Here is an 18,923-nt window from a genome sequence, read left to right as displayed (position 1 = left end):
AGGCATTTTTGGTTCTCACAGCTGGGGGACAGCGACTGGTGTGTAGTAAGTAGAAGCCAGAGTTGCTGTTAAACCTTCTAAAATGTACAGGACAGCCATCCTCACAAAGAATGTTCGAACCCATAATGTTGTTATTGTCAAGGTTGAGAAATCCTGGAACAGACTCCTAGAGCATTTTGTCTTTGTCCTTTCCCTTCAATGTCCCTTCCTTCGTTAGGGCCACTCCCCTGGGTGTAATCATGTTGCTCGCGTAGCCATTGCAACTTTATGCTCCCGAATTTCAGTTTCCCCAAGCTGGTCCAGCAGTCAAAGCTGCACGGGTAGTTCTTCCCGGTGGAGAGCAGGGATGGGGAAAAGCTGGAGGAGCTGCTAATGAACTCCTGGGGAGGAATCCATGAGAGGAACTTGTAGAGAAGAGTAAGGAACCCTCAGCCCTCAGGCATGGGCACTGAGGGTGCACCTGGGCTGCTAGGGCGCTGGAGGTGAGACACATCTTTTAAAGGGTACGTATGTGGTGATAGGGGAAGTCATCAACAGTGGTAAGACTTAAAGGTGCTTCGGAACTTGGAAAATTTGGGGGTTGGCTGTGTAGAAATAATCTTGGCTATGGTTATTTTTGAAATGAAAGCAATTTTGAATAATTATCACTTGACTCATAATCTGTTATTCATGTCCTTAAAAATGCCACATTGGTTGGGGATGAGGGTAAGTTTTGTTTTATTGCAACACTAAAATCTGTTCATGTGTTCCTGCATTTGCTAGTAATGTGATTGGCGGTTCTCAGCTTGGGATGCAGAAGGCAGGCAACATTGCTCTCACCTGGAATCAATTGTTTTCCCCTCTTCTATTGGAATGAAAATCCCAGTTACAAGGGGGCCACACAACCAGAACACTTGCCCTTACGACTGCTGATAAATATAAAGTATAGCTCTATTACAGTGGTCTCATGTCACTGCCCTTTGCAATTATGATTGGTCCCAGTAATCCCCTTGACCTTTCATCACCTAACCAGTATAATCCCAAATCTGCCCAGCATTAGAGTTAGTGGGGCAATAAAGCTCTCTGCACTAGACTGAGGTGCTCCCAAGTCTTCATGTCTGGTAGAAAACCACTGCATTATTTGCTCCTTCCCCCATATTTCTGGTTTTGGTAAGTTACCTGGAAAAAAACAAACAAAGGGTATTATTATGTTCAATACACATAGAAGACAAAACTTCTGTGCCCCCAGTGGTTTTAATAAAAACCTTTATTTTACATTAACTACATGTTGGATTAATTGTCAAATTTTGATGTTTGCCTAATATATCTGCCTTTGCCTTGAAATGTAGCTAATATGTAGATAGTCCTTATAGTCTTAGAATGGCTCACTTTAAAATGAACTAAAACATCATGCAACTCTGTTTACCATATTTAATCATAACCAAATGTGATTAACTCAATCAGAACCACTTATATGGTGCCACTTGGGGATGGCACAAAGTGGAAGGAATTCTAGGAAAGCAACTAACATTGTTTTGAATTTGACATAAGGGGGGGTTATTATTAAATCTGCTGTTTACAAGATTCTTAAAGTTTTGTTTTGCCTCTTTCAGCTTGATGCTGAGTTTTATCATAGTGTTGCTGTCTGATGATGTTTTAAAAGGCCTTCTTAAGAGATTTGTCTTTTTTCTTAAATATTTTAAATGCATGATGTTTCTTCTCAGACCTCATTTTTGGTATATTACATGGAGTCTGTTCTTTAACAAATGGTATTTAATCTTATTGTGGATTAATATTTCTGATAATTTGATTTTTTACTTTCCTCAAAATAGGAGCCTTCAGAATAATCTTGTAAAAACAACAACCAACTATTGCTGTCAGCTCTAATACTGTTTTCATTGTGCTTGAGAAATGAAAGGCCTTTGAGGGAAGCTAAGATAGGCCATCTCTGCCATCACAGTCTGTTCTCCCATATTTTTTCCTAAAAGTGGGTGTTCTACATTCTGCTGTCTCCTCTGACCCCTGGTAATGGTGCTTTTGGCCACGGTGATACTAACACCTAAGCAAAGGCCTTCGAGGCACATGGACCAGAGAGGTCAATCAACCTTCTGGCCTCCCATTTGCACTGAGGTCCCTAAAACAGCTTGAGGATTGAGCTAATTAAATACATTAATTAGGACATGTTTGTTCATCAAATATAGATATACAGATGATCTCTGATTTCAGGAAATTTCATCACAGTAACATCTTTGATGATTAATATTAAATTTTTTTCTTTAAATATGCCATAGTGATGATAAACATTGATAAATTGGTAAACAGAATCTTCCATGGTGGTTTTTGAAATGTAGGAAGGCCCTTATTATAATGTATTACTGATGATTCACAGACTGAGTGATGATGAGCCATCATTTGTTAGTATCTACTATTAGCAGATGTTACTAAAAGAGTAATATCTACTTTTTTGTCCTTGATAGCCAGCTCTTTTTTAAAAAAAGAAAAATTACACACTGATTTTTAAGAATTCAAGCTTTACAGTGCCTGGCCAAAACAACATTCCACCTCAAAATTAAACAGAATCAAGATGAACTGTAGACCCTAAAAAGCATTTTTAGAGATTTACAAGATGAGGAGTAGCTTCTAGACTATATGCTTATGCTTATTTCTCTCTTTATTTAAAAAGCATTTGTTAGGCACTTGTAAAATGCTATGATCTGAAGAATGAGAAGGAAGGAGTGGACAAAGTATAAAGCGCAGCTTGAGGGGTCAAGTAAGACATAAGCAAAGAAGAATTCATTTGAGTTTGATGACTCAGCAAGAATGGTTTGGAGAGCATGGCGGAAGGGGGGCACAGGAGCAGTATGGAGTGAGCTGGGGTACGGGGGCCAGTTTACAAAGGAAAGACTGTCCGCTCCACACCTCACTGACAAGTCTGACTTTCAAGAGAAGAGAATGCAAATGTGACAGCCGGAGGGGCAGGTGAAAGTGAAGGCAGGGTTATTTTTCTTGGTTTGTTTGCTTAAGATAGAAGATACTTAAAAGTATTTCAGTGTTGATGCTAAAGGCTAAATAAAAGAGTTTGAAGGTGTGTAAGAGAAGGTAGATAAGCACGTTCTGTAATTCGGTTTCTGAGACCACTCCAGGGCACTCTGGGGCTCCATCAGACGGCGGCAGGAGTCCTCCGTGAACACTGGGTGTGGAAGGCGGATGCAGCAGGAATGGTTCGAAATGGCGTTGCTTTATATTCTGCAAGAAATTGAGGCTTTGCCTTGTAATTAAAATCACAAGCTGTTTTCTTTAAAACAAAAGTTATGGCTTACTTTCTAAGTACTTTTGCAGTGTTCTTGATCTGCCATGTAAAGGTTATTATGCCTCTCAGTTATCTCTTAGGGAATATAAAAGTAACAGATTTTTTAAGGCATTTTACAAAATCAAAGGATTATAAAATGCTGAGTACTTTGTGTTGTCATCTTAACCTCATAATTTTTGGTCCATTTTGCTCCCAACTCAGCGTGGATCTTATGATCCATACCTGTTACCCTGTTTTCTATGGCTCTTCACTTTCTCACTTTTAATTCCTTCTTCTGTGGATGTTTGCTTATTCAGAAGTAGTATTTACTGTTGAATTATTTGTTGTAAATAATGCAGGAATAAAGTGAAACCAAATTATCTAGAATAAGTAAACTTTTATTTTGCCTTATCATGAAAATTCTCATTTTCATTTTCTATATAACAGAGAGTAAAAATTATCGACAGGCTAATGTGGTAGTATATACATTCAGTCATTTGGGACAGCTTCGATTTTGAGGAAATTGTGTTACCTAAGGAAGTTACTTAATCATTCTAAACCTCATTAATCTTACCTGTAAAGTAAGAATAATGCCTATTTACAGAATTATGTGTCCCATTTCACAGGTTATTATGAGGTCCATCTAGTACAATGTATATAAACATGCTTTGCAAAGTATTTTATAATATATTATGATTTAAAAAATATTAGATCTCAGGCTCTTGTGGTCAATTATAAACTCCCCTTCGGGCTACAAGGTATATGTGCAGAAACATTCTAAGAAATAAACACTCAGTTGGGACAGGGTTTTAGTTATCTTTTAAGCATCATTTACCTGCAGTTCTCTATGCTAATCAAAGTCCAGTTGAAATATTTAAGAAGCCCTTCCTTTTCTGAGAAGAAATTATTATGGTTGATAATCTGTGTATCTCAGCTTGCAATGTTTAGAAGTGCCAGCTGTGAAATCTGGTTGCCTTGGATTCAAATCCTGGCCACATCTTTTAGTATCTCTGTATCTTAGGTAAGTTTAAACTCTTAGTGCCTCTGAAAATTTAAGCTCTGAAAAATTGTGGTATTAATAATACTATTTCATAGGACTATTTCCTATTAAATGAGGTAACAGTATAGTGTCTGCCAGTGCTAAGCACTCAAAACATATTAGTTATTATGTTTATAACATTTACAGCAATATGAATACAATATAAAAGAATATTTCATGCAAAGTTCTGCTTCAAAGAATTAAATTTTAAATAGCTAAGTACTGACTAGATCTTTTCATTTAAGTAGCTTCACCCATGGGATTTTAAACACATTCAGAGGAACATTTTCTCTCTTCTAATCATTATATAACTTACTTTCTGGGGTGTCAAAACTTACACTGAGCTGTAGCCCAGCACTCATAGTGGTGATTCCTCCCTTGACTGAAAAAGGTTTTGCAATAACTACTAATTTTATTTTTTATTTATTTTTTTTTTTTTTAAGGAAAGCAGGTTATCGGCTCTTAAAAGAAAATATGTGGTGTCAAATATGGCCACCAGAGGGTGCCGGATAGCCAGTGACCCTGCCCTCACTTAGAGGCAAAGATCCCGTGCCCCTGCGAGCCGAGGTCAGGAGTACCACTAACCTACCGGTCCAGCCCAGTGGCCTCATGTTTTCAGTTCCAAATACCATAGATCTGATAGTGGCCCAGCACCTCACTTCTCAGGGACCAGTTCCCCTCCTTTGTAAACCTTTAGATTGCTGAAGCCGATAAAGCGTTTTCCTTTACCCCCTTTCCCAAAGAGGCCTGCCCATTCAGAAGTCACTTTGGTTACAATTGTGCCATTAGGATTAACTTTATTTCATCCTATTGCTTCCACTTTTTCTGCATCCCTCAAGTTTTCTATAAGTTCATTTCTTAATAGGGTTTAAGAGACTTCATAACATAGTTACCAGTTTATTCAATATTTGGTCACTTCGAAAGGTTAAAAACCCACCACTTCTTAAGAATCAATAAACAATACTTTAAAAAAAGAAGTACTCAGCAGAGATTTGACAGGAAATGGGGAAACTTCCACTGCTGTCAACCTAGTGAAACCGCCTAGGAAATCCGCTCTTTATTATTAGTTGGTATAATTCAGGATGGCGCTCATTAAAGGCCAACTGAAAAACAAAGTTTCAATGTTTGCCTTCTCTCCCGTCCTTTGATAGCATGGTCCGGCACCGCTGGCTGTTCTATCGGGTGGTCTGTGGGAGTGAAGGTGGTGGACCTAAAAGGCTTTACAGTGTGTGTGGGTGAGGGAAGGCAGGGAACACATCTGCGAGCAGCTGGCGGGGGGGGGGGGGGGGTTAGAACAGATATATGGGTTGGCAGCAGCAGAGCATGACAGTTCCAAGGTCAATCACTTTGGTTAAAGGAGTGAAGAATGATAGCAGGAAGGAGTGTGTTCAGATGGATGGTCCTACCTGAAAGGGAGCTGGGTGCCCCAGAACCCAGAAACGGGCAGTGTTGGGTGGACCAGCCGGCAGTATATGAGTCAGTCTGAAGGTAATTTCTTTGCACGCAGTATTTTTCAAAATTACTTTATCCTTTGCGGTATTGCATCTTTACTCTGAATCTAATTAGGCAAAGGAAATTTCACTCACAATATTCTTGCTTAAGAATGCTTCAGAGAATTCCAGCATCTCTTGGCACCAGGTACTAGTCATAGGTCTGTTTGGTCATTTATTCAGGACTGGGAGTTACATGACATTTTATGTTAATATAAAATAATTTCAGAGTAATTATCCAGTGGATAGCTACTCTGAATCACAGCATGTATCGGTTATTTGCTAACACCATCTTAGGAAAAGTTCCTAAAAGCACATTGAATTTAACAGCCACATAGCATTTTTGTTACTTTTTCCACAGGAGGTAAACCAGCAGTATGTCTTTCATTTAGTCAGTAATTAAAGATGCATTTTTCTTTTTAATCTCATTAAAATCAGACTTTTTAAAGGCTGAGATGAAATTTCATCCCAAAAAATAAAATGTAAAGCTTTACCACCAGAACTACTTGCTATTAATGTATATTATTCAAACTAGAGCTCCAATTCTGATCCCAAGTTTCCACTAGTGACCACAGTCTCCTGCTTCCCGGTCGATGCCAAGTGCCATCAGCCGCTCTTCGTCAGGGGACCCCGCCTGAGTCCTCTGCCTCTGCTCCACGCCCACATTGGCAGTGGAACCACTCAGAAAGCAGGTGTTGGGCTCAAGGGAAGATCAAGCCAAAAATCTTATTGCCCCTGAGAGAGATGGCAGGTTGGTCAGCTCAGAGCTGAAAAATGCTGGGAATATTTGGGAATATACTCATTTTACAAGGCAAAACATTAGATAAAATTTTGATGCCTTATTCTGTATGAAATTAATTGACACCAAAAACAGTTCTTAAAAATTCACTTTGGTGTCATTCTTGGACTTTTAAAAAAGCCAGTTATTTACTATAATCATCTAAGTGTGAAAACTTTGGTTTGTAATAAATTTTTACTTTTAGGCTCTTGTTTGCAACTGACACTGGCCTATTAGTTTCTTGTCTTTATTTTCAGTGATTTATATGTATTGGTTGTTCAATCTATGATGCTGTAACCCACAAACAGTATTATCTTCTTCCTAAACCAGAAAGTGTGAGCCAGCTACATGTGGAAGTTGAGGCCTCAAGACATTAAGTTAATAGAAGCCAGTTTTATGTTCACTTAGTTCATTTTCTATTTGATTTTACCTTAGACTAATAGCATGTATGAATATATTTTAAAACAATTATTAATGAAAGGACAAGGGGAGAAGCTCTCAGCTTCAGTTTTACTCAGTTGATGCTTTTGCTTTTGAGTTTGCACAAGACTGACTGTAATTAAAGGAGGCAGGGATTTTATTTTTTGGACAGTGTCATAGGAACCCTCCTAACCTCCCCCACCATCCTTTGAAATTTCTGAATGTCTTCATGGGATTTTAACTGAATTTGTACATTTGTCCACTAGTATCTGGGAAATTAAAAATACTGTTTCAGCCACAGCTCATGCCATTCTAAACTTAACAAGAATCTTAAAATGTTTCCTTTTGGGTAAATTTTATTTTCCAAGACTCGTGTGACAAGGATGAAGAACTTAGATCAAAACTCATTACTGCTCTTTAAGTTTTTAAAGAACATTTGTCATATTTTTGAATTCATATTATTTTGTAAAAAGCTCCCATGATTCTTATTCTGTGGTATTTTAAAAGAACTACAGATTTGGATACCTCAAATTTGAAGTATTAGGAATCCTATTTATTTGTAGGTATTGCTTCACAAGAAAATTATGTATTATAACCTCAGTTTCATGATTTTTGGCTTTCAGCTGACCTCTATGTTATTTCAAAACTCTTTTATAGATTAGGCCAAGTAAGTTTTGCATTTTTATGATATGTAAATTATGACTCACTTTTGTGATAAGCACAATTTAAATTGTCAGGATAAATATTGTGATATCGATCGCTACAGTAGACAGTTATGTAAATTGCTGTACTCAGTGATATTAGGAGGAAATCAGCCCTCCCCGAGCACTTCATTCCATGCCTGCTTACCAAAGGAGTGAACTATGATATTATCATTTTAAAGAATGTTTTGACAGAAGCCATTTTTTAAAAAAAGAATGATTATAGATTAAGATAAATGTATTACCAGGAATGCAGAATAAACATGTAATGGAGCATGGGACTGTTTTGTAGTGGAATTGGTAAAGTATCCTGGATAATACCATGATTTTGCCAGGTACTCTTTTCATTTTACTTCAATTGCAAATGCACTTACTTGATAACACACGCACATGCACACATATATGCACATGTGTGTACACATGTGCATTTTTCTTTAGAGTTAATAGGTACATACCAGGGTGTTGAAGGGGACCTTTCCTGTGGCTGCACACTGGCACTAGAGTCTGCAGCTGAAAACAACAGTTGCTAAGTACCCTGTATTCTAAAAAGAGCCACCAACCTTTGAAGCCAGATACCTCCTTCCAGGGTTTACTTAGACCCCCCCCCCATTTTTCATTCATTTAGTAAATATTTATGAGGTACCTACTATACTCCAGGCAGTGTTCTAGGAACTGGGGATGCATCAGTTGACAAAAGTTCCTGTCCTAATGGAATTCACAGTCTAGTGTTCTCATGGAAGGGGCATAAAGTAGCTCTCTCCTTGCGTAAAGTCAGGAAGGGGAGGGAGTGGGCTTCCAGAGAGCCATTCAGAGATTGGCACTGTCTCCTGGGAGACTGGCATCATGGGTCCCAGCCAGCTGCTGCCTGAGCTGGTTGAACCTGCGAACCCACTGATGTGCCACTAGAACAGAGCTCAGTGAGTAAGTTCCTGAGGTTGGAGGATATATTAACAGACATAGAAGATTTTTCCTTCCCTTCCAAAGAGCTCTGTAGGCAGGAGACTTCTCGAGATAGAAGGCAGGACGACAAGATAACTAAGGACCGTGTGTAGGACCAGTGTGCTAACAAAGAGGAGGCCGGGACTTCTGTTCCTGGGGTCCTCGTGGCTCCTTGGGTGGAAAGTGTGGAGAAGAACCTCTGTGATCTTTGTGGCTCTAAAAATAGAGGTCAGAAGTCATAGGCTGCCAACAGGACTCCCAAGCCAGAGGAGACAAAACCCCCAACCCAGATGGCCACCCCTCTCCAAGAGGGGTAAGCACCGGGGTAATACCCACCACCGCTTCAGGAAATCCACCCGTGCGCGCGCACACATGCACCCCCTCCTGTGCACAGACCGCTATAATCAACCAAGCCAGAGCAAGACCAGGGAAACTTGCCCCAACTAACAAGTAATCATTTACATCCAAAGGTCCCTGTCTCCTTCCCAGCCCCCAACACCAGAGGAGCTAGACCTTGAAAAGATTTGGGAGAAGGTTCTAGATACAAACATCATCCCTTCCTGCTGCAAGTCTCTTGGTCTGTCTGTGCAGGACAAGATCTATGAGGGGGAACCCCCCGAAATGGGAATTTATTTATAAAAAATTATGTCTTTATTCTTACATCTTAAAACTTCAGTCACCATCAAAGTACTCTTTATTTGATGCAATACACTTATCAAGACATTTTTTCCACCGCTCGAAACAGTTTCTGAACTCGTCAATTTTAATGCCTATTCGTGCTTCTACCTTTTTTTGTTTCACCTCTTCCACATCAGCAAAATGCTTCCCTTTGAGGACTTTTTTCATCCCAAGAAACAAAAAAAAAAAAAGTCACCCCGGGCCGAGATCCAGTGAATAGGGAGGGTGGGGCACAGTGGCCTTGACGCTTTTGGTGAAAACTTTTGAAGCTGCGCGCAGTGTGGGCAGGTGTGCCGGTAAATACACATCATGAAATGGACAAATGTGTTGGAAGAGTCTTCAAAAAAATTCACTAGAGCTGCTCACAGCCTCTCACAACAACGCCAGCTGGTACGCTGATACAGATGGGATCCTGGAACACTCACCTAGTGGAGGAAGCCTGGACTACAAGGCCCCCCCCCCCCAGAAGATAATTTTGGTATTTTGGGAGTCCCCCCTCATATATTTAATATGAAATTGAAGTTTGTAATTGATCTGAAGTTACTAATTAAAAGTGATGAGAAATCAGTGAGATCTGCCTAAGATTCCTTAAGGGATGTGTCAGGGAAGTTGGCATAGCACAGCTGGAAAAGTATGATTGGAGAAAAAAATGAAACTATTTTAAGTTTATATTTTAGTTATACAGAGCTTTGACTTCCCAATAAGCTAATTACAGATATATTTGGAGGACTTTTTAAAAATGTTTTTGATCTCCCATGACTAATCATGTACAAGTTCTCATTTAACTGTATTAATAGGTTCTTGGAAACTGCAACTCTAAGTGAAGCGACATATAATAAGATCAGTTTTACTATAGGCTAATTGATATTTAATAAATAAGAGCTAAGTTTCTACAACATAATTCTGGCCACAAAACATCCCCAAACTTCTAAGTAAAGATCTCAAGTACTTCTCATACTAAACATTGCAATAAATGTGAATTCTATATACATTCAAGAAAGATTAATAAAAACCAGAGAATTCTTTCCAACCCATTTATTCCAGTTCAGATTTATAGGTGGCAGGAGTCCATTCCTGCAGCTCAAGGTGCTGGAGGAGCCACCCTGGGACCGGACACCCCCCGTCTCAGGGCCGGCCGCAGGCAGACCCACTGTCTCTGAGGCTGCGACCGTGCAGGCCCGCCAGTTAACCCCCGTGCACCCCTGTGGGATGTAGGGGAAGCCACTCAGACGGTTGTCCTGGCCAGCAATTGATTTTTCCCCCTGATCAATGTCATAACAAACAGACATTGAATGAAATGTTATTCGAGGATCTGCTGTATTTTTATTTTATTTATTTGTTTTTGCTATAGTTAATTTTTAAAGAAACAAAGTATGTAAAGTTTATCGCTGAATTTGTTAATCCCTCATTTATGGACTTATCAATGTTTTAAATTATTCAAACAAAGTGTTTATCATAATCATTGAAATAAAATATCAGTCAAAGCTAATAGAACTTCTTCATCTGCCTTTCAATAGATCTGGAGAGATTTAATTACTAGTTGGTTTCAAGTTACTCAGAATTTTCAAGCTGTTTACAATATAGCAGAGCTATGCATGAATTAACTTTTTTCTGATATTTTTAGCAGGCAAAACTGCTTAGTAGAAGCTGAAAAGCATAAAAGGAATGAGTGTTTAACTGCCATTGAGGAATATGACTAAAATTTCACGACTTCTTTTTTGCATGGGTGGCTCAGGTTTCTGCAGGACAGAATCATTGCAGTAATACACCAGCTTGTAGCTCATCTGCTGGAGCTGAGCACAGAAGCACACCAGCTAAGAGACAGTCTGAATGGACACAGGCAAAGTCTTGCTTGTTTGTCAAGGGGGCATGTCTTATTGGTTTTGTCACAGCATATCTCTTTTTATTGATAAAATTATGGCATCTATTTCAAAGCACTATGCAAAAATGCGTTTATTTTGCTAGAGAGCTGATCAAATAGTATGTACTTATTTCATAAGGCCAATTATAACCAAAACATTAATATCTTATAAGTAATATACTTCTCTAGGTACAAACTGAGAAGAAAGGTGGGTTTTTTTAAAGCAGTGGTTCTCTTTTTTTCTTAATATATTAAAAAAAGCATGTCAAAAAACTTTATGTGGTAATTGGATTTTGAAATGCTTTTATAGCTCTTGGGAGACCCAAGAAACAGCCCGCAGTGGTCTTGCGTCCAAACCTGGGCTCGTGGATTTGATGCTGCCCTTGAGCGCCAGCATGAGCACCTCTAGTTCTGTGACCTAGCGTAGGCTGCTCGGTCCCTCTGAGCGTCCTCACCTAAAAAGTGGGGCCAGTAAAGTCTACCCCATGAAGTTCAGTGACTGCCAGGACCTAGGGTCTGTGTGTAACACATTGTAAATGATCAGTAATTGGCACTTTCCCCCCTATTCCATTAATATCTATAAGAAATGGTTTTTTCCCTTTTGTTTGGGAATGAAAATAGAATCTAAATGTCCTAAATTTACTGTAGATGCTTTGATGTTAAACAACCAAAACAGATGCTTCATGGCAATTCCCAATTATACTCCCAGAAGAGTTACAGTAGTTCAGTCAGGAGACAGAGGCCACTCAGCCCAGGACAGATTGGTAAATAGCATCTATTTGGGGAGGAAGGTTCTGCTGGTAGGCTTAGTGTTAATGCCACTTTTAAGAGCACAATATAAAAGGAATTTACAGTGAGGAATTGAGCTTTTACTATATAAGTATCAGATATTACCACTATTTTGTAAATACATAATACAACTGTATATGTAAGGCTTTCATAGGAGTTTCAGCCAACTTGAGAGCTCTTTTGTTATATCATTCTCAGTGACACTAATTAAATCAGTAAATGCCTTAACTTATTGCTGTTTTATTTGTTTGTTTGTTTGTTTTACTGCTTATTACTCCTGTTGCCCAGTCTTTTCAGAAGATGGCCCTTTTACCTATTTGTATACATCTAAACTAATCAGTGGACCTGACTGGATTTTTGCTAGTACTTTGTTGCATTTCCCACTCTCATCCTTAGTAAAGTGAGTGTGGCAGCCTCCATGAACAATCTTGCAAAACCAAACCAGATTCTTTTCAGCACAGTAAAAATATGAGCTAAAGTGGAATATTAGGGGAGAAAGGGGTATGTCGCTCCAGGCCACATACAACTCAAAACAGTCTGAGGCATGTAATGGTAAATCTTACAAAATGCTATAGGCAATTCAGCCTCAAAATTGCCTTAGAAAATTATTGTTGTTAGCCATTCTGTTGATATTTCATATTGTTAGAATTGCTAGCAGATGGGAAAATAGATGAGTCAGGATACAGTATTAGCAATACATATTTTTTTAATCATAGGCCACTAATAAGGTCTGTAGCATCTGTGAGAGTTATTTAAACAGTTGCTAAGTAAGAGTTTGTTTTCCAAGTAAACACAGCAAACCTTGTACAGGATTTTCTTGATTGACTATTTGACTAACTGTTAACATTAACATGTAAGACCATTTGCTTCACTGTGGTGGTGTCTTGTTTCTTTTGACAGACTGATTATACTAGCAACTTGTGGACCCCTTAAAAGTCTTGAAATGTTATCACATTCATGCGTTTAAAAACTGTTTCTGCTATTTTTTGAGACTAAGACTTTAAAAAAGACTCTCATGTAGTTGGTACTATTTTTGACAAAACAAAATATTATTAAAATCTAAGTGTTTTCCCCTAGAGCTCTTAAAATGGAATTATTTGAGAGAGTGACTCCTTCTCATCACTTGAATGTGATGTTTTAGGTTTTTATAGTAGGCAGGATTTATAAACTTAAAGTTCTAAATTTTACTGGCAACTCTTTCTGATCAGTACTCAGAAAGTTCAGAAATAATCCTAATTATTAAAAATTTGAGCCCTGGCTGGCGTGGCTCAGTGGATTGAGTGCCAGCCTGCGAACCAAAGGGTCACTGGTTCAGTTCCCAGTCAGGGCACACGCCTGGGTTGCAGGCCAGGTCCCCAGTAGGAGGTGTGCAAGAGGCAATCACACATTGATGTTTCTCTACCTCTCTCCCTCCCTTCCTCTCTCTCTAAAAATAAATAAATAAAATATTTTTTTAAAAAATTGAATTGTCAGAAATATCAGTGGGTTGATTTAATATTATTTTCCATCTTCTCATGTCCTTGAATTAGTTGTGCCCCTTTTTTATGCAAGAACCAGAAGGCTATCAATTTGCATATCTTTTACTTGGATTTTTTAAGGGATATTGAGAAATATAATATTTTTAGGTACTGATTTGTAATCTTACTTCCTGGATAAAATGTAATAATCCAGGGCTATCATTAACAAAATGAGCTGTTTATTCAAGCTGCCAGTCATGATCCAAACTATACCAATTTTCAAACAAAATGTTGACTCCTATTGAAAGTAGTTCTCTTTCATTTAACTTATGAACATCTAATTATTATGTCATCTAATTGTTCTTGTTAAGACATTTAGGGATTTTATTTAAAATCTTTCACTTGTTTTAAACAAAATTTTTATGAGAGCTGTGAGTTCCTAGTGTTCCAGTTGGCCAAAGTTTAGAGAAGATGGCTATTCTTCTTTGACCACTTGCTGAGCTTCTGCAGTTTATTCCTTTTTAGAAGACTACTCTATAAAAATGTCATATGTGAGGTTTTTCATTCACTGTGGCCTTTATATCTGAAAGCTTAAAAACCTTTCAGCTCAAGTTGAAGACCCTGGGATTATCTCCGCAGCATACCTGCCATTTGTGGTGACTTAACACTTTGAACTCTCTGACAGTGCTAGATTAAGAATATCAAACTTGGGCCCTGACCGGTGTGGCTCAGTGGGATGGGCATTGTCCTTCAAAGCAAAAGGTCCCGGTTCAATTCCTGGTCAGGGCACATGTGTGGATTGCAGGTTTGGCCCTGGTCTGGGTGCATACAAGAGGCAACCGACAGATGTTTCTTTCTCACATCCATATTTCTCTCCCTCTCTCTAAAAATAAACAAATTAAATCTAAAAAAAAAAGAAAGGATATCAAATTTGAAGTGTTAACCTAGAGGGCAGGTCATGTCCCTGCCACTAACCAGGGGTAACTTAGAGCAAGCGCGTTCTTATTTCCTCACCTGAAATAAGGAAGTTGGAGTAGATCATCTCTAAGGTTCTCTTTTGTAATGAGGTTCTTTAAGGTTAACTAATAAACCAACTTTATATCTTAAATTTCTGTTAAACAAGTGATTTGGTAATCCCGGATAATCTTAAATAATTTTAATAATCCCATATCAGAAATGTACTGATATTTCTGTTTTATTAACAAAATAAGAAGAACCTCTGACCACAAATGCTAAGGTTTGGGGATTATTTTCTCTTGAAAACCACAGACAGAACATAAGATCAAGGAGAAAACCTTTTCCTGGACATCTTACCGTCATCCAGGGCTTGTTTTATCCTAAATGCTGATGATTCACTCCCTTGGTCTGCATCTGTAGCTTCACTGCCATCCTGAGCTCCAAATCCCCAAATTACAATCCACGTCTCGTGTCTCCACCTTGAAGCCTCGCTTCTGTCTCAGACTCAGCAGGACTAAAAGCAGTTTCATTAACTGCCCTTCCTCCTTAATGGTATCAGTCTCTACCCTGTCCACCAGGTTTGAAGCAGGAATCATTTTTAACCCTCCCTTCTTCCTGAGCCTTCATAATGAGTCAACAAAAACCCTATCAGTTCTACTGTCAAGTCTCAAATCCCCTGCTTCTTCTCAGTCTTCCACTTTCATTTGCCTGATTCAAGCCTCACCTCCTCACAAGCCTGCTGAAGGAGCCTGGCTGACGGGCCCTCCTTCTTCCACTTGCCCCGTGGCAACCTGTGTTCTACACCTGCTATTGGAGATGTTTTTCTGAAGCTCGTTCATATATGATCTTGTCACCATTTGTGCTCAAAAGTATCTTACATTTCTTTTTGGTCAACAAGAAGTTGGCAGCAACATGCCCAAGGCCCGTAGCAATGGGCCCCCTCCCTTTTTGCCTTCTCTTCTGCCCCTGGACCCTCACACAGCGCAGCAGTCAGCCAACGTCGCCGAAGGTGCCAAGTGTATGTGCGTCTCTCACGTCTCTGCTCACGCTGTTTCCCTTCTCCATGCCCTAGCTCCTCAGTTTACTCATCCTTCAGTGAATTAGCTGTCCATGGACCTGTCTTGCCAGCTAGATTGCAAGCTCTCTGTGGGAGGTAGAATGTTTTATTCATCTCTGTATCTACAGTGCTTGGCCCACAGAAAGTATCAATAAATATTTTAATAAATGAGTCACCCGAAGTTCTCCGACAGCTCAGCTGAAAACATAGCTATAAATGTAGCGTATGTGGAAGTCAGATTTCCTGTAACCTCAACCTTACACAGCCATAAATCTGAAATTGGATTATAGAAACAACTACACTTGCTTTAGCACTTAAAGGCAGGCTCTACCTTTCCTAAACAGCCTTAGGCTTTCATTCGGAATCTGTTTATTCTTATTCGGTGTAATGCCTTTTAAGACTAATAGTTTTTCTGGTTCCCAATAGATTAACAAATCTGAAATAGAGAGAAGGTGTATGTCCACGGATGGCCATGAAAAGGAGCTGATAGATTTCCCCCATATGAAGATAAAAAGCCAAAAATGAAAGAAAATTATTATGTGGCACAGATTAGTGATAGCTATTAATAGTGACCATCATCCTTATCATCAGGGAAAGGTCATCTTGAGTCCTGTGTCTTCTACTTTAGAAGGCAGCGTATTCTGTAAAATACTTTATAAAGATTTTCTATGCAAAGTGGTTGGAAAAAAAAGTTTTATTACTTAAAGAAGATTTAAATACTTCATGAATTTACCTCTGTGGAAGCACCTGTTCCCTAATAATGCCAGGTAACAGCTCTCCAACACCCTGGGCCTGGTTTTCGCAAATTTTACATATTGAAAATATAAGCCTTGGGGAAGAAAAATTTTTCTTCTAAATAGCTTCTTCCCCCGAATGCAGTTTATTACTGTAATATGTTTATAAACTATTGGCAGTTTGCCCCAGTAAAAGGAGTGTAAGATATTTACAAGAATATTTTAATGCAAGAAATTTTAAGTAATGATAATTTTATGATGTTATTTCTCTTAATCTTAGAGCAGCCCATTCCTTTGAGTCATTTATTCTGTATTTCTTTTATCTACCCACCTTCATGTCATGATATTTAGCAGTATAGTTAAGTAGTTTCTAGTTGTGTGTGTATAATCTCTAAAGTTTAAATATTTTTCGGAAAATCTGGAGTAGAGACATAAAACTCTTGCATAAAAATCAATAATACAATAATGCATGACTCTAGAATCAAATGGTAAATTGTTGTATAGAGTCGTCGTGTTGTATAAAGTATGAATGTGATGTAGGAAGTCAAAGCTGGGCTGAATTGAGCCAAAGTAGAGTGGATCTTAGGTAGAGAGCACCTAGGCACGTCTTTCTTGGAGAAATGTGGCTGTGTGTGGTCTTGTTGGCCTTCAACACACCATCACCTGGGTTTGGATTTAGAAAGTTTCCAGGTTCCCTGGTGGCTTATTCTCTCTCCTCATAGGGATTTCAACAGTACCGACCATATAATAATGTGCATGATGAATACTTGGATTAAAAATTAATGAAATATATAATCCTATACATTCTGTATAAATGTATATAATAGTGTAATATAGTAAGCTCAATTGTTGGGTGGTACATAACTAAAAAATAACGGTGCATTTTGCACATACCAGAACTTCTCACACACCAAAGTGAGTAGTGTCTCCGTGAGAGTCATAATCCCGGAGCCTCTTCCCCATGACACTGCCATCCTGCATTTTTGGAACTCCTCTTGAATTTCCTTCAGAGTCTGTAACTCATTCCTGTTGATATCTTCAGTGGTGACGGATGGATTTTATTTTGGGGGCCAAGAATCTCTTAGGGCCAGGTATAGTGAGTAGAGGATCAAGCTTAAAATTGCTATTTTTGGTTAAAATTGACATGTGACTGTAAAGTAAGGACAGTGTTTTCTGGCTTGGCTCATAAAATAACCAAAGATAGTTATCTTCTTAAAACAAAAAATAAGCCACAAGTTTTACCATTTTAAAACTTAAGTCTGGGTTACTCTCACATAATCTTCCTGCTCTAGAGCTGATGGAGGCTTCTAGAAGTGCCATCCCTGCTTTGCCTGCCTCCAGGGCACTGCCCGCCTGAGCTCGCTGATATCCTTAGTCCTTCGCAGTGTGGCTGCGCCTCCTCAGGGCCCTGCTCACCCACTTGTTCAAGGGCCAGCACAGTCCCCTCTCCCTAAAGAGGATCTTTTCTCTGTTGAACTTATAATGAGGCTCTTTTCTCTTTGTTGGCAATCTGTTTAAAAAATAAAAATGGTTGCTCTCCTCAGGAAAATGTACACAGGAACCTGCAGAGTTTTGCACGAGAAGTTTATTCCTGGACTTAAGAAATTTTCGCTGTAATTTGTACCACACACAATAAGGTTTAATTTTATAGGATCTTGCATCAATTCCTAAATGTTTATAGTTGCTAATCTCCGCCTTCCTTTCCAACTAATTTGTAGGTTCCCTAAGGCAAGGAAATAGTTTGATACTTACTTGCTTTCCTTACAGTACCTACCAAGATGCTGAGTGTGTAATAGCATTCTGTAAATCATTATTGTTTAACAGATTTTTTAAACCACCTGACTGCCTCCATTGCTTTAAGAGTCAGTTTCTGAAAGAAAACAGAGTTTTAGTTTTTTTAATGTTAATAGAATAAAAGCACAAGTGTTTGATTATATACTCAGGACTTCCCTTATAAGCCCTGAGACGACATCCCTGAAATATGTTTCTCAGCAGATAATCTCGTATTTTACTGTTTTGACATATAAAGTTCAAGATGCCATAGATCCTGATATAGAACAGATTTTTACGCACCGTATACATGTTGCATGACAACTCTCTCCTATTGTTACACAGAAAGCTAGTAAAACATGTGCTGCTGTCCCCAGAAGCCATTGCAATCAAACTAAATCATTGTAATCAAACTATATCATTTAGTCCAGTGATTTTCAATCATTGTGTTGCAAGAAGCACACAGGTGTACCACAGTAATTTTTAAAACACACACTTCCTAGTTAGTCAGGAACACTGACCTTTTTTCCCTTAGGTTATCAAATAAAAAAATAACAACAGCTATCCATCTGGTGTGAATGAGTCAAAATTACACCTATCTTCTTTGTCAGATCAGCAAAAAATATATTATTGGTGAGCCACAGCAATTTAGTAATTAGTTTATGTGTGCTATGATATGAAAATGATTAGAAATCACCGATTTAGTCAAATTATAATATTATTGTCAAACTGTAATGTATGCGTTGAAAATCTGACATGGCACTTCATTTTCAAATTGGCCACGCCTATTTCAGAACTTTACACTTAATAGGTTTGGGATATTTCAAATTATAAATTAAAAGCCCTATTTTATAAAAATGTTCAGGATAAAACTATTCTAAGTAATTTAATTTTCTAATTAACCTTCAGAGTGCTTAATACTTAAGCATTTGGGTGAGCTCTGCAAGTGTTCATGATCATCTTAACAGTCCATAGCTGGGGAGGA

At 38.5% G+C, this 18,923-nt stretch overlaps 1 protein-coding gene across 1 annotated transcript in view; it reads left to right on the top strand.

The window, feature by feature from the left end:
* STK3 (serine/threonine kinase 3) overlaps window positions 1–18,923 on the top strand; it is a 243,918-nt gene that overhangs the window by 222,655 nt on the left and 2,340 nt on the right. The gene's annotated exons all lie outside the window — the stretch shown is intronic.

This window comes from Pteronotus mesoamericanus, unplaced genomic scaffold (genome assembly GCF_021234165.1).
Source record: "Pteronotus mesoamericanus isolate MK-2021 breed Mesoamerican mustached bat unplaced genomic scaffold, CSHL_Meso_final scaffold_174, whole genome shotgun sequence".
NCBI lineage: Eukaryota > Metazoa > Chordata > Mammalia > Chiroptera > Mormoopidae > Pteronotus > Pteronotus mesoamericanus.
This window is presented reverse-complemented; position numbering and strand designations above follow the sequence as displayed.